At 40.2% G+C, this 14,459-nt stretch overlaps 1 protein-coding gene and 1 non-coding gene across 4 annotated transcripts in view; both read left to right on the forward strand.

The window, feature by feature from the left end:
- ZNF609 (zinc finger protein 609) overlaps window positions 1-14,459 on the forward strand; it is a 274,508-nt gene that overhangs the window by 220,363 nt on the left and 39,686 nt on the right. The gene's annotated exons all lie outside the window — the stretch shown is intronic.
- Window positions 5,867-5,973, forward strand: LOC111766105 (U6 spliceosomal RNA). Its single transcript, XR_002798243.1, has one exon. It is a non-coding gene; the product is annotated as a U6 spliceosomal RNA (small nuclear RNA).

Below are 14,459 nucleotides of genomic sequence, written 5' to 3' on the forward strand. Positions count from 1 at the left end.
TTTGCCACCAGTATGCAGCTTTATTTATGCTTCTGTTTCTTTTCTAGTAGAGAGAGGTCAAACATAAAATCAATACCCTGCTGCTCTACCAAAAATAACCCTACAGGTGTTGATGTTTTTCACTCTAGGTCACAATTTTATTCTCAAGTATAGTACATGGACTGTTCAGTATTTTACTCCTGGGAATGTGCGTTCCTGAACCAAGAAAGTATATCAGATCCTGGTTTTGTGTCTTATTTAGCTATGTAACATTGGAATAGGTTGCTTGAGCTTCTATCTCCTTATCTAAAAATGGAAATATTACTTTGGGAATTTGTTGAAAGCTTAAATATGAAATAATATGTGGAAGGTTTTTAAGCACAATAAATGATAGCTATTATCTTGAAAGCCAGCAAGGCTTCTTAGAAATAGGAATTCCTCCCACCACCACCACCAACAACAACAACAAAAAATCAGAGTATGCAACAAAGGATTTAACCCATTTGTTAGTCTGGGACTAAAGCATCTTTACTTTTTGTATCATTAGGACTTGGGAAAACTTTTCCATAATTTTAGTGGGAATATAATAAAGTCTAAATATTAACAGCAGCTAGATTTCATGTGTGACAACAGTTAATTTCTAGGATGTTTCTATGGTGTTTGGTCTTAACAGTCACTGTAAACATGTAGATATATTTTGAAAAAGTAGAATTGTTGTAACTTAAATGAAGCATCAGAAATCTAGGACTGAATTTAGCTGTATTTATGGTTTTTTAAATCTCTATACTTTATTTTAATACCATAAACTTATTAATGCTGTATAGGAATAGTCATTTAAGCTTATTAGACCCCTAGCTGTATTTATGGTTTTTTAAATCTTTATACTTTATTTTAATACCGTGAACTTATTATTGCTGTATAGGATATAATCATTTAGGCTTATTAGACCCCTTCCCTTCAACATACACACACACAAACCCATGCACCTGGAAATTTGATGAACCACACAGAGTTGAGAATCAGAAAGTAAATGAAATTCTTACCTTTAAAAGAAGGAAGAATAAATGGTTGAGAAGGTCCTGTTCTGTCAGTTCATTAGCTAGAGATGAGATCTGGTGCCTCTCCAAAACCTACCTGGTGGGTTAAACTAGTATTGGGTTACTTATTCTGCTTACTGGTTACTGAGTGCCTATTAGTACCAAATTCTTAGGTACAAGGAAGAAAAAATGAAAATGTTATCTTTGCTAAAACAGCGTAGTTGGGTTGCTTTTGTTTTTAAGGCAGATATTTATTGTGTACACTAAAACAAAGTGGTACAACATTCAAAAGGTACAGAAAGGGTAGACAGTAAAAAGTAAGTTTTCCTTCCCTGTTCCCTAGCCTACCTTTCCCTCCCTCCTTGAGGCAACTATAGTTAAAATTTCAAAGTAGAATTTTTATATCATTTTTTAAATTAGAACATTTATCCAGAAAAAGAAATAATAATATAACAAGAATAAGGATACAGTACAGGCACAGGATATCAAATAAGAAATCAGGTAAAGTAAATAATTAATTTCTAAATCAAAATAAGTTCAGTCATGATAAACAATATAAAATATCTATCTGGAGGTCTTTGGGCTTAAAGGATTGAGGCTCAATTAAGATCAGAGGAGATACGGAAAATCTATAGATAAAAAAATATCTATACTAGGGCAGGGCAACCAATGAATCAGAAATTTGTTTAAAAGGAAAGAGGTCCTTTCTAATCAACTCCAGTAACTATGTCTTTAGCATCTCAGATAAACTCTTGAAAAGCACGGTGCTGGGGATTTGGGCATAAGTAAAGGGAGAGATCATAAGGCAGGATATTGAAAAAGGAAGCTGTAGAACTTTGAGAAAAACCTTGCAGAGTTTGCATCTTTACCTAAGACTAAGAATAGCAAACATGACTATGAAATAGAATAATCATTTAATGTACAGTATATATGGCAAGGAAGGGGTCCTTTGTCAGATATTTAAAACTAATGTAAAATTGTAAAGATATTGTCTGGTACTGGCCCAGTCGAACCAACGTGGCAGTCTAGAAACAGGCCCTGATTTATAAGCAAACCAATGGAAATAGAAATAATTTTTCAGTAGAACGTGTTGGGGAAACCCTCTCTTGGGGGAAAAAAATTACTTAAAAGTCCACCTCAAGCTGTATATATGTATGTGTATATATGTAGGCATGTATATATAAAGACACATACATACACATATATAAATTTCAGATTGACTAAAAAGGTATACAATTTTAAACTCATTCAGTTAATATATAAGTGAATATCTCAATTTCTAGATGAGAAAAAAACTATCTGAGCAAAAAGATTGATAGTTTTTTGTTTTTTGTTTAGATTTATTTCTTCCCACCCCCTTGTTTTTTTGCACTTGCTGTGTCTGTTTGTCTTCCTTGTTTTTTTGGGAGGCACAGGGAACTGAACCTGGGACCTCTGATACGGGGGGGAAGCACCTAATCTGTTTCCTGCTTTGTTATGTCTTTCATTATGTTTCCCTCCATGTGTCTTTTGTTGCATCAGCTTGCCACGTCAGTTCACTCTCTTGCTCATCTTCTTTTAGGAGGCATCAGGAACCTCTGCTCCCTGCTTTTGTTGTGTCTCTTGTTATGTTTTCCTTCTTGTGTCTCTTGATGCTTCAGTTTGTTGCACCTGTTGTGCCAGCTTGCTGTCTTTAGGAGGCACCAGGAACCAAACCAGGGACCTCCCATGTGGTAAGCAGACACAATGAGCACAAACAGCAAGGGGGGAGGAGAAATAAATAAATAAAATAAATCTGAAAGTTTTTTTTTTTTAAGTGGAACTTTACCAAGTCAAAAACAGCTTTGTCTAAGGCTGCTCCTATTTCCTTTCAAAGGGAAAGGAATGAAAAGTAATTGTACCCTGCAACATTTTTGTCATGCTATATATCATATAACCAGTTTTGATTCCTAAAGTTTGTATAGTTTTTCATATTTGCTCTATATATCAATGTTTCATTTTCAGGAAATTTCATAACCGAGGTGTATTAGTCTGCCAAAGTGGTGCTGATGCAAAGTACCAGAAATCTGTTGGCTTTTATAAAAGGTGTTTATTTGGGATAAAAGCTTACAGTTACCAGGTCCTAAAGATTCCAACCCAAGGTACCATAAAGAGGTACTTTCTCACCCAAAGGTATTTGCCATGTTGTAGCAAGATGATGGGCAATGTCTGTGAGGGTTCAGTCTTCCTTCTTCCTATCTCAGCTGTAGGGTGGCATAAGACTCATCTCATAGGGCTTCTCAGCTGCTCTGTTCTCTTCAGCTGCAAACTACCAGGCTTATCTCTCTTCCTGGAGCCTCTGCCTTGTCTGTGGAGCTGTCTCTCTTCCTCTGTGTTCTACTCTGTGTATCTACTTCCATGTTCTTGATTAAGTGACTGTCCCTTTATATAGCCCACAAAGGGGACAGGGACTAAAACTGAGTCGCCCTAATGACATGGTTGAATCAAATCCCTAATTTTGATTTAATAAAGTAAAAGTGAAACCTCTGAATTTAATACAATCACAGGGGTATCATGCCCAGAGGAACTGACCAGTTTACAAACATAATATCTCTTTTTGCAAATCATGAATAATATCAAACTGCCCCACAGGGTATCTGTAAGTAAATATATGCAAATAACTACACCATCAAATAGGGTCTTGGAAGAGCCCTATTAATGATGCAGTCAGCAAATGCCATATAATTGATAACTGAAAAAGATTGCTTTTTGCTAAAAGTTGTAGTGCTTAGTTCATTTTCAGCTTTTCCTGAATGGGTGATTCCATATATAAGGCAGCAGACTACTGCAACTCTTTCCTTTGACCTCCTTATTTTTGACTAGAAGACCAAGTAACTACAATAGATACATGCTACTGTGAGGGATTGGATTGGGGCAGTAAGCCATCACTCAGCTCCTCTTTGATATGGGGAGTCCCCACCCACTTCATCACTCACATTGCAGGAAAGAGATTGTGACAGGGGCTGCCAGAAAGACTATGTGGGGAATTATTTTTGACATAGCAAGGATGTAATGTGACCTAAAGGTTTGGAAGCTGCTGTGGCATTGATAGAGAAGGCCTGGTTGGTTGGAAATTTCTCACAGATTTCTCCAGAATCCAGTACTTCCTCTTGGGGAAGAAGGAGAAGCTGACTGTTCTGTTTCTATTCATGTGTTACATTTTATTTAGCTCTCTCATTGTACTCTCTAATTAAGCACTGCCTGCACCACCACCACCCCAACTCTTCTGCATCCCATTTGTTTAGTTTTTCAGAAATTTAAATAAACTAGCCAAAAAACCTTTGTAACATGAACTCTCACAGCCTAGTTCACGTCTTTTACACCATATTATCTAAGATACTGCAAGTCTACAGAATGGGCTCTGTTCTCCACTTGGAAACCAAGGCTTCCTTCATCTGTCTCCAAATGCCTGATAAACTAAAGTCTTGGGTAACTCATTAAAATATATCCAGTAGTAATTTTATTTTAAACCAATCTTTAAAGATTTATTACTAGGAAGCAGACTTACCCCGATGGATAGGGTGTCCACTTACCACATGGGAGGTCCGCGGTTCAAACCCCAGGCCTCCTTGACCCGTGTGGAGCTGGCCCACGCGCAGTGCTGATGTGCGCAAGGAGTGCCCGACCACGCAGGGGTATCCCCCGCGTAGGGGACCCCCACGCCCAAGGAGTGCGCCCCATAAGGAGAGCCGCCCAGCATGAAAGAAATTGCAGCCTGCTCAAGAATGGCGCTGCACACACAGAGAGCTGACACCAGATGACACAACAAAAAGAAACACAGATTTCCGGTGCCACTGATAAGGATAGAAGTGGTCACAGAAGAACACACAGTGAATGGACACAGAGCAGACAACTGGGGGCAGGGGGGGGAATAAATTTTTTTTTTAAATCTTTAAAAAAAAAGATTACTAGTCTATTAAAAAAGAGACACTTTATTTCTTTGTGTTAAAATATCCATCACCTACCTTGTGCATCCCTTTGATCTTTTGGATTAGTAGTAGTAATTGCTGGTAATAGTATCTTCTGCTATATATTAGAGTTTGATGACCTTTACTTCATTGTAGATTATAAATTTCCTGAAGCAGAGACTAAAATATATTCATCTCTACTCCTCCACCCCCAAACACACATACAGATAGCTCATTGCTTTGAATTAGTAGCTGTAGGTAGATTAGATGGGAAGCTACTGGTATTTGCATTCTGTGTGTGTGATTTTAATATCTTAGCAATGTCCAGGATTCTACACTCTCTTAGACTGGGAGCCAGAAGGATATAAAATCAATAGAGGATCCATCAATTTGCTAATGAGTCATAAATTATCTCTTACTCTTTAAAAGGTTGAAGGAAGCCTGAGTTATGCCCACACAATATGTTTGCTCTGGCACCATCTAGAGGAAAGTCTAGAAATGTTTAAAATGCTATCCTTCCCATCTCTCTTTGTTACTAAATATGTCTGGGTATGGTAAGGTATAGTTCACTCAGCCTTTCTACCAAACTTTCCTCTACCCTTACCATCTTTTGCCTAATAGCATATCTTTTTGTGTGTTTGCATTACCTATTCCAGCTGGACTATAAAATTTATGAGAATAGGACCATTTCTTTCTACTTCTGCTTATCTCCACAGGCCCTAACTACTTTATAGGAATTCATTAAATATTGATTATTAAATGATAGATGTAGATATTACAAATAACTTTATGGTTAGATATATTGTGGTAACATGGATGTTTCTTAAAAGCCTAATGCCAAGTGGGAGAAAAAAAGCAGAGTGAGATCTGTAACACAATAGAATGTGTGTAAATTAAAACATGAGTTAAAAACAATATATATGAGTGCTCGCTTCGGCAGCACATATACTAAAATTGGAACGATACAGAGAAGATTAGCATGGCCCCTGCGCAAGGATGACACGCAAATTCGTGAAGCGTTCCATATTTTTATCTGATTTATTGGACTTACCACACTCAGCTAAGATGGAGGTGAAGAAGGACAACCACCACACCATGGAGCCTAGAGTGATTACAACTGAAAATGGGAGGATTGCATCCAGCATCCAGGTGGAATCTGAGCCTCCTCTTGACATAAAGGTGCAATGGACACAACCAATCCAGTGTCCACATAGAAGAGGTGGCATTGGATTGGGAAAAGTGGACATAATGGACAAAGGGTATGGGGAAAGGCAGGAAGAGATGAGAGGTGGAGGCATCTTCGGGACATGGAGCTGCCCTGGATGGTGCTTCAGAGGTAATCACCGGACATTGTAAATCCTCACAGGGCCTACATGATGGAATAGAGGAGAGTATGGGACATGATGTGAACCAATGTATATGAGGTGCAGAGGTGCCCAAAGATGTACTTACCAAATCCAATGGATGTGTCATGATGATGGGAACGAGTGTTGTTGGGGGGGGGGAGAGGGGGGGTGGGGGGGTGGGGTTGAATGGGACCTCACATATATATTTTTAATGTAATATTATTACAAAGTCAATAAAAAATAAAAAAATTAAAAAAAAAAAAAACAATATATATGATACACATTTCATAAGAATATATAAAACAATGTGTTTTTTTTTTTTTAAGATTTATTTATTTCTCTCTCCTTCCCCCACCCCCCCATTGTCTGCTCTCTGTGTCCATTCGCTGTGTGTTCTTCTGTGACTGCTTCTATCCTTATCAGCGGCACCGGGAATCTGTGTTTCTTTTTGTTGCATCATCTTGCTGTGTCAGCTCTCTGTGTGTGTGGCACCATTCTTGGGCAGGCTGCACTTTCTTTCGCACTGGGGGGCTCTTCTTACGGGGCGCACTCCTTGCGCACAGGCTCCCCTACGCGGGGGATACCCCTGCATGGCATTCCTTGCCAGCTCCACGCAGGTCAAGGAGGCCCGGGGTTTGAACTGCAGACCTCCCATGTGGTAGACAGATGCCCTAACCACTGGGCCAAGTCTGCTTCCCTATTAATTTTTTTTAACTTTATTTGTAAAGAAGTTTTAGACTACAGAAAAGCTGTATTGAAAATACAGGGGCAGAAGCGGCTGTGGCTCAGTCAGTTGGGCTCCCATCTACCATATGGAAGGCTCTGAGTTCGCGTCCCAGGGCCTCCTTGTGAAGGCAAAGCTGGCCCATGCGCCACGGAGAGCTGGTGCAGCAAGATGACACAACAAAGGGAGACGAGCAGACAGAAAAAACACACAGCAAATGGACAAAGAGAAGAGACAGCAAAAGAAAAGGAACAAGGCGCCCGGGGGGGGGGGGTATAAATAAATAAATAAATAAATCTTTTTTTTAAAAAAAAAGGAAAATATAGGGGGAAGTGGATGTGGCTCAAGCGATTGGGCTTCTGCCTACCACATGGGAGGTCCATGGCTCAGTTCCTGGTGCCTCCTAAAGAAGATAGTGAGCTGATGCAATGGGCAGGTGCAGCAAGCTAACACAACCAGATGACACAACAAGAGATGCAAGAAGAAAAAGATAATGAGAGACACAACAAAGCAGGAAGTAGAGGTCCCAATGCCTCCTAAAGAGGACAAGCAGGATAGCAAGCTGGAGCGATGGGCAGGTACAGCAAGCTGACAGAACAAGATGATACAACAAGGGACATAAGAGGGAAAACAAAACGAGACACAACAGGAAACAGAGGTGACTTAAGTGATTAGGTACCTCCGTCCCACATCAGAGGTCCCTGGACCACACTTTTGAGAACCACTGATTTGAGCAGTACTTTTTAGTTTCTCTGTCTAAGAAAACCTTAAAGATCTATGTTTCATCCTGGGTACCTGTACTGAGAATATTACCAAGAGATAGAAAAAATATGCTCAAAAGAGAAATGAAAACAAGTCTTTGATATTTTAAAAATTGTTTATTGGGCAATTGACTACACATACCCATACACTGGATTCAGAGCTCACTGATAAACTATAATTATGGGGAAATACCAAAATAGTTTGGTCTGATTTTTGGGCCATGAGCTGTAGCATTTTTCCCCAAGGACTTTGAGTTCCAAATAACAGAATCTTAAGAGAGTCATGGAATTAATAGATGTGAAATAACTATGACCATGAAGTCCGATAAGAGGACCTATAGGCCTGCATTAGTGTGGACTCCCTGATTTCCTTACCTAGAATGGATGAAAAGAAAGAAATTGGGTGTGATACAGAGATTTAGGATAAGAGAAGGACTACTACAAAATTATAAGAAAAAGTGGCTACTGACAGCAAGAGAGGAGCCTGAAAAACAAAATGCAAAAACTCAGTAGAGCAGTTTGGTCTCAATTAATAGAGGGCGCCATTAACTCTGAACACCTCAGTAACCTTTAACAGAACATCTCTTTACCAAAACAATGAAGGATAGTCATACCCAGATTTATGTCCCTGAGTCATCAAGAAATTATTGAAATATCCTCTGTATATGGGAATTCCCCAACTTATGAATAGCTTGTCTTCTTAAGTTAATTTTCAAATCAGTTGTTTGGGTCCCAGACAAGCTTGCTTTTTCATTTTATCAACCCAGCAAACAGCTTTTGAGTATCTAATATTAATAGAAGTATTTCAGTTTATACCTAGCTCTCGTTTATAGTTTTGTTTCAGGGCAAGAATGCGTTTTGAAGCCAAAGCCTGTAAATGTATAGTTCCCCTCTGGCCTCATCTGCCCTGCAAGGTTAGACAGCCTATATCAGGGGTTAACAAACTATGGCCCAGGTGCCAAATCCAGCTGACTGCCCCCCCCCTTTTATTTTCCATTTTATTTTCAAAGAAACTTTAGGTTACAGAAGTCACATAGAAAATATAGGGAATTCCCATATACCCCACACCCTCCCCCTCTACCACTCTCCCCCCCTCTTTTTTTAATTGGAACACAGTTAACACCCATTCATTTACAAATTGTCTATGGCTCTTTTCATGCTATGATAGAGTTGAGAAGTTGCAACAGAGACCATATGGTTCACAAAGCCTAAAGTATTTACTAACCATCCCTTATATTAAAAGCCTGCCTTCTTATATATATACATATATATATATATATATATATATATATATATATATATTTTTTTTTTTTATATATATATCTCCCTCCCTCCCCGTTCCCCACATTGTCTGCTCTCTGTGTCCATTCGCTGTGTGTTCTTCTGTGTCTGCTTGTATTCTCATTAGGCAGCTCCAGGAACCCATCCTGGGACCTTCCAGAGTAGGGAGAGAGGCAGTTACTCTCTTGCACCACCTCATCTCCCTGTTCTGCTACATCTTATTTTCTCTCCTCTGTATCTCTTGTTGCATCATCTTGCTGTGCCACCTCTCCACATCAGATGGCACTCCTGCACGGGACAGCTTTCCCAAATGGGGCCCCATTCCCATGCAGGGTAGCACTCCTGAACGGGGCTGCATTCCCGCGTGGACCAGCACTCTGTGTGGGCCAGCTTGCCCTCACCAGGAAGCCTTGGGCATCAAACCCTGGACCTCCTGTATGGTAAATGGGAGTGCAATTGGTTGAGCCATATCCATTTTCCATATATTTGTTAATGTAACATTTTGCATGACCTACGTATCTTTAAAAAAAAAAAAAAGACAATTTAGTTAATTAAGTCTGCCAAACCCAGATCTATATTATCTGATCCACCCTCCTTAAACTCTATCTGACCTCATTTCTTCCCCGTCTTCCCCTCATTCTACTATAAACACACTATCCTCTTTACTATTCCTCAGAACATGCCACACATATTCCCACCACAGGGCCTTTACACCTGCTTTTTCCTCTGCCTAAAATGTCCTGCCTTCTGATTTCTACCATGGCTCACTCTATCACTTCCTCAGGTTTCTGTGCTTGCATGTCACCTTTTCAATAAGGTTTTTCTCAGCCACCTTTTATAAAATAGCAACATCCCCATCCCTGGCATTCTCTATTCTCCTGCTAATTTTTCTCCATAGAGCTTATCTGACATATATTTACTTGTTCATTTATTTATTACCTGTCCCCCCTCATAAGAGCAGGGACTTTGTCAGTTTTGTGCATTGCTATAGCCCAGCAGTTAGAATAGTGTCTGGCTCAGAATAGGTATTAATTTCTTGAATGAAATGCAGAAGGACAGAGTGGCCTGCCTAAAGATATACAGCTAGTCACTGGCTTGTTTGGGTGAACTAGATTCTTCCTCAACCCACAAAATAAGCCATTATTCTCTTTAAAAATAGTAAGCCTACTTAGCCTCATTATGTGTGTGTTTGTAAAAATGGAAGGAACTACAAATAAGTTTTTCTTTCCTTGAATAGAGTCTCTGGAGAGGAATCAGGGGCATTTAGTCAGCGAATTTATTGAGCACTTACTATATTCCAAATATGTTTCTAGTAGCTATAGGTACAACAATGAACTAAAATGACAAAAATCCTTAGAGCTTATGTTCATAGAACTTATGTTCTAATAGGGCAGAACAGACAATAAAAAAGATAAATATATTTTATGTTGCGCACTGTCAAATGCTATGGAGAGGCGGCGGACGGACTTGGCCCAGTGGTTAGGGCGTCCGTCTACCACATGGGAGGTCCGTGGTTCAAACCCCGGGCCTCCTTGACCCGTGTGGAGCTGGCCCATGCGCAGTGCTGTTGTGTACAAGGAGTGCCATGCCACGCAGGGGTGTCCCATGCGCAAGGAGTACGCCCCGTAAGGAGACCTGCCCAGCACGAAAGAAAGTGCAGCCTGCCCAGGAATGGTGCGGCACACACAGAGCACTGACACAACAAGATGACGCAACGAAAAGGAACACAGATTCCCGTGCTGCTTGACAACAACAGAAGCGGACAATGAAGAAGATGCAGCAAACAGACACAGAGAACAGACAACTGGGGGGCAGGGAGAGAAACAAATAAATAAATAAATCTTTTTTAAAAATGCTTTGGAGAAAAACAAGGGAGAGGGGTCTAGGGAATATCTATTGGGGAGATGGGAATTAAAGATGGCCTCATTTTTATCACTTTTTTCCCCTTATCTGGTTGTGTCATCGTCTTTTTGGTGCATTGCTTTGCCGTGCAGGAACCTGCGCATTTCCACCCCACACCGGTCTTGGACAACTTTTTTCTTTTTTTTAACCAGAGGTTCCAGGGATTGAACCCAGGTCCTCCATATGGTAAATGGGAGCTCAATTGCTTCACCCTCAGCTGCTTCTGTGTTGTGATCACTTTTCAGACAAGATTTGAAAGAAGTGAGGGAATAAGTCTTGAGAACATGAGGCATGAAGGGAGAGGTGTTACAGGTAGATGGATTAGCAAGTACAAAGGCCCTGAGACTCCCGTGTTCAAGCAGCCAGAAGGAGGTCACTGTACTCGGGCAGAGTTAATGAGGAGCAGAATAGTAGAAGATGAGGTCAGTCCAAGAGGTGATGCAGGGCCAAATCGTGTGGGTCATTGAAGGTCGCAGTAATGATTTAGGCCTTTAATCTAGAGTGAAATGGAAATTCTTTAGAAGATTTTGAGCAGAGGAATGATAGGAAGTGACTTAGGTTTTAACAAGATCCCTTTGCTCCTGTCTCAAGAATAGATGAAAGAGGGATAAGATTCAAGTAGGTTAGGAGGTGATTGCAGTAATCCAAGAAAAAGAAGGTGGTAACTAAGAGCTGTAGAAGTGGAGTGGAGGTGGTAAGATATGGTCAAAATCTGTATATATTTTTAAGGTTGAGTCAACATGATTTGCTGACTGTCAGATATGGGGCATGAGAGTAAGAGAGGAGTCAAATAAAACCTTGATGTTTTTTACCTCAACAGTTGGAAGGATAGAGTATGCCATAACTTAAGAGAGAGACAACTCTGGGGGGGACTGGATGTGGCTCTGGTGACTGGGTTCTTGCCTACCACATCAGAGGTCGCTGGTTCAGGTCCCAGTGCCTTCTAAAGATGACAACGAGCTGGCACGACAGGCAGGCATGGCAAGCTGACACAAGACACAAGAAGAAAAAACATAATGAGAGTCACAACAAAGCAGGGAGCAGAGGTTCCCAGTGCCTTCTAAAAAAGACAGAGAGCTGATGCGACAGGCAGGGACAGTGAGCTGACACAACAAGATGATGCAACAAGAGACACAGGGAGGAAAAACATGATGAGAGACACAACAAAGCAGGGAGTGAAGGTGGCTCGAGCAATTAGGTACCTCCCTCCCACATCAGAAGTCCCAGGTTCAGCTCCCCATGCCTCCTAAAGAAACAAAAAAGCCAGATTCAGCAAATGAAAACAACAAGGGGGTGGAGAGAAATAAATCAATCATAAAGAAAAAAAAGAAAACTTAGGGGAGCAGATGTAGCTTAAGTGGTTGAGCACCTTCTTCCCATGTATGAGGTCCTGGGTTCATTACCCAGTACGTCCTTAAAAAAAAGAAAACTTGGAGCAAGTTATCGTTGTATGGTGGGATGGAAAGCAGAAGCTCATATTAGGTCATGCTGAGTTTGAGATATTTCTTTAGACATCAAATGGAAATGTTGAGTATGCAATTATATGTAAGAATCTGGAGTTCAAGAGAAAGGTTGGGATTGGAGATAGAAATTTGACAGTCATCAACTACACATGAAGAAGTGAAGAAACAGTAAAAGAGGTTGAAAGAATGAGCAGAAAAATAGGAAAACCAGGAGCATGTGATATCCTGGATATCAGGTGAAGGAAGTGTTTCAGGGAGGAGAGTGATCTGCTGAGCATGAAGGTACCAGATTCCTGAAAGTGTATGCTAGCAGAAAAAGTAACTATGGGAGTCCTGGAGGTAAATTTTACCCTTTCCTACTATTGTACTTCAGTCAGCCTTGCCTCTTTGGAGGTTGTTTGTTTGTTTGTTTGTTTGTTTTTAGGCAGTGCCGGGGGTTTTACCCAGGACCTTGTACATTGGAAGCAGGAGCTTAACCACCAAGCTACATCTGCTCCCCAATGAGAGTTGGGGTTTTTTTGTTTTGTTTTTAGGAGATACCAGGGATCAAACCCAGGACCTCATATGTGGGAAGCAGGCACTCAACCACTTGAGCTATATCTACTGATTGGAGGTTTTGAATTGTCCTCTGAAGCAAAGCAGTGCTGCTTTGGGACTGGGTTGTTTTTTATTTATTTATTTTTTATTTTTTCAGGAGGTACCAGGGATTGAACCTAAGACTTCATATGTGTGAAGCAAGCACTCAACCAGTGAGCTACACCCACTCTCCTGGGATTGGGTTTGACTCAGGATTGCACTCCTCCTGAGACCTAGGGGAACCTGACTGCTCCCTCATAAGTCCTTTCCCCTTTATCCTGCCCCAGTTTTGATAACCTTTAATAGTGAGGGTATTCAGTATTCTAAAACATAATAATGGTTAATGAGATTATGTCTCTAAGACTTTTAGTAAATATGAGAAAAACCACTTAGAGAAACACAAAGCACTATTTATAACTACTATTTATAGCAGTATCCCCTTCAAACCAGATAATTTGAAGACCATTTTTTGTTTCTCCTCAGCCTACTTGCTACCCTAAAGCTAGCCCCTAATAGAGAAACTAGGTCTGTCAAGCGTTATTTTCTGATTTTCCTTCCTGTCCTCTCATCCTCCCAGCTGTCTCAACTCAGAACCTTGTAGGAAGAGAGTTATACTTCAGAAAAATGTGTTTACTTTGACATTTAAACAGGCCTCGATTTTGTCTTTCCATATTAGAATTTTTTCTCCTCTCATTTCCCATTTCCAGCATTCTGTCTGACCTGTCTTCTCTTCACCTTTTCATTATTGCTAAAGTTTGCAGACCATACTAGAGGAATAAGCCAGATACATAAACACATGTTCCTGCGCCGCTGTTTCAAGAGTAGGAGTTAGGTTTATCTTCTAATTGTGTGCCTGCTCTCTATGTACAACTTTGTTCCTCTGCCCTTATAATTGAGGTGTCTATCTCTAAGTCTTATCATGTCTAGAAATAAATGGACTCAGTTCCTATTCAAATTAGTTATGCAGTATTCAGAGCAGTCCTTTACTGAAAGGGAGATATCCACTCAAATTCACTTTGCTAATGAGAGAATTCAGCCCAATTACTTTCATAGGAGGGTTACCATTTCCCTTAAGATGCCAGAGTCCTGGAAAAGGATAGGAATACTGTTCTTTTCTACTCTGGATGTCCCCTGCAATCCTGTATTTGTCTTAATTATCTAAGATGAAGATAAAGGGACATTCTAAAGAAATTATTTGAAAAGAATCAGAATCCATTAAAGTCAGCTGTAGCATGCCTTAGTGTCTAAAAAGATTTGATCCATAATAGTGAGAACCTCAGTTAATTGCTTAATCTCTCTGGGCTTTCATTTCTTCATTTGGAAAGTAGTTTTAATAATTCCTATATGGCAGGATTGTTGGGAGAATTGTGCTTTCTATCTCTTTATGGCCTACCTTGTTCAAAAAATTATATAAGGGAGTGACTATTTGACAAAGTGATGAATATGAAAATACCTGTCACATAA

The sequence above is a fragment of the Dasypus novemcinctus genome, chromosome 3 (genome assembly GCF_030445035.2).
Source record: "Dasypus novemcinctus isolate mDasNov1 chromosome 3, mDasNov1.1.hap2, whole genome shotgun sequence".
NCBI lineage: Eukaryota > Metazoa > Chordata > Mammalia > Cingulata > Dasypodidae > Dasypus > Dasypus novemcinctus.